Consider the following 1,667-nt stretch of genomic DNA (forward strand, 5'->3'; position numbering starts at 1 on the left):
CAAAAGGAATCATTTCTAAAATATTTAGAGAATTGAGCCAAATTTATAAAAAAAAAAAAGTCATTCTCCAGTTGATAAATGGTCAAAGAATATGCAAAGGCAGTTTCTCTGACAAAGAAATCAAAGCTATCTATAATTATTTGAAAAATTGCTCTAAATGGTTATTGATTAGAGAAATGCAAATTAAAGCATCTGAGGTACCACCTCACACTAATCAGATTGACCAATATGGCTAGAAAGAATAATGATCAATGTTGGAGGGAATGTGGGAAATCTGGGACACTAATGCATTACTTGTGGAGTTGTGAACTGATCTTACCTTTCTGGACAGGAATTTGGAATTATGCCCAAAGGGCAATAAAAATGTGCATACCATTTGATCCAGCAATATCCACTATTGGGTCTGTATCCTGAAGAGATCATGAAAAAGGGTAAAAAAATCCCACATGTACAAAAATATTCATAGCAGCTCTTTTTGTAGTGGCAAAGAATTGGAAGTTGAAGGGATGGCTGAACAAATTGTGGTATTTGTATGTGATGGAACATTATTGTTCTAAAAGAAATCACGAGGGACAGGATTTCAGAAAAGCCTAAAAGACTTGAATGAATTGATGCAGAGTGAAATGAGCAGAACTGAAAGAACATTGTGCATACTAACAACAACATGGGGTGATGATCAACTATGATAATTAGGGATAATTTTAGGAGACGTGATAGAGAATGCCATCCATATTCAGATAATGAACTGTGGAGGTTTAAATGAAGACCAAAGCTTATTATCTTCAATTTTTAAAAGTTGTCTTATGTATTACTTTTGGATATGATTCTTCTCTCACAACATGTTCAATTTTGATCTGTGTATATAGCATGATTACAAATGTAAAGCTTTTATCAGATTGCTTTCTATTTCAGGCAAGAGGGAGAGAAGGGAGGAAGGGAGAAAAGTTGCAAAACTCAAAACCTTGCAAAAAAAGTGATAGAAACTATCATTGTATGTAGTTGGAAAAAGAAATATTTATAAAAAAAGTGAATATTGAAAACTATGCTTGTAATTGGAAAAAATACTATTAAGTGGAGATAAAATAAAGCAGTTTACTTCAAAAAAAGTAGAATTAACTAAATGAAAAAAGAGGTACAAAAGTTTTTTGGGAAAATAATTTCTTAAAAATTTCAGTTGAGCAAGTGAAAGCTAATGACTCCATGAAACATCAAGGAACAATAAAATAAAAATAATAAAAAATTGGAAGAAAATGTAAAATATTTCATTGGAAAAACAACTGACATGAAAAATAACTCAAGGAAAAATAATTTAGGAATTATTGATCTACCAAAAGCCAGGATCAAAAAAGAGCCTAGACATCTTATTTCAAGAAATTATTAAGGAAAATTGTGCTGATATCCTAGGACCAGAGAAAAAAGTAGAAGTTGATAGAATTCACTAATCACCTCCTGAAAAAAATCCCCAAATGAAAACTCCCAGCAATATTACAGTCAAATTTCAGAGCTCCCCAATCAAGGAGAAATTATTACAAGCAATAAGAAGAGACAGTTCATATATCATGTAGCCACAATCACAATCACACAGGATTTAGCAGTTTCCAGTTAAAAGAATCTGAGATCTTGGAATATAATATTTCTGAAGGCAAAGGAGCTAGGATTGTATCCAA

Source organism: Macrotis lagotis, chromosome 4 (assembly GCF_037893015.1).
Source record: "Macrotis lagotis isolate mMagLag1 chromosome 4, bilby.v1.9.chrom.fasta, whole genome shotgun sequence".
NCBI lineage: Eukaryota > Metazoa > Chordata > Mammalia > Peramelemorphia > Peramelidae > Macrotis > Macrotis lagotis.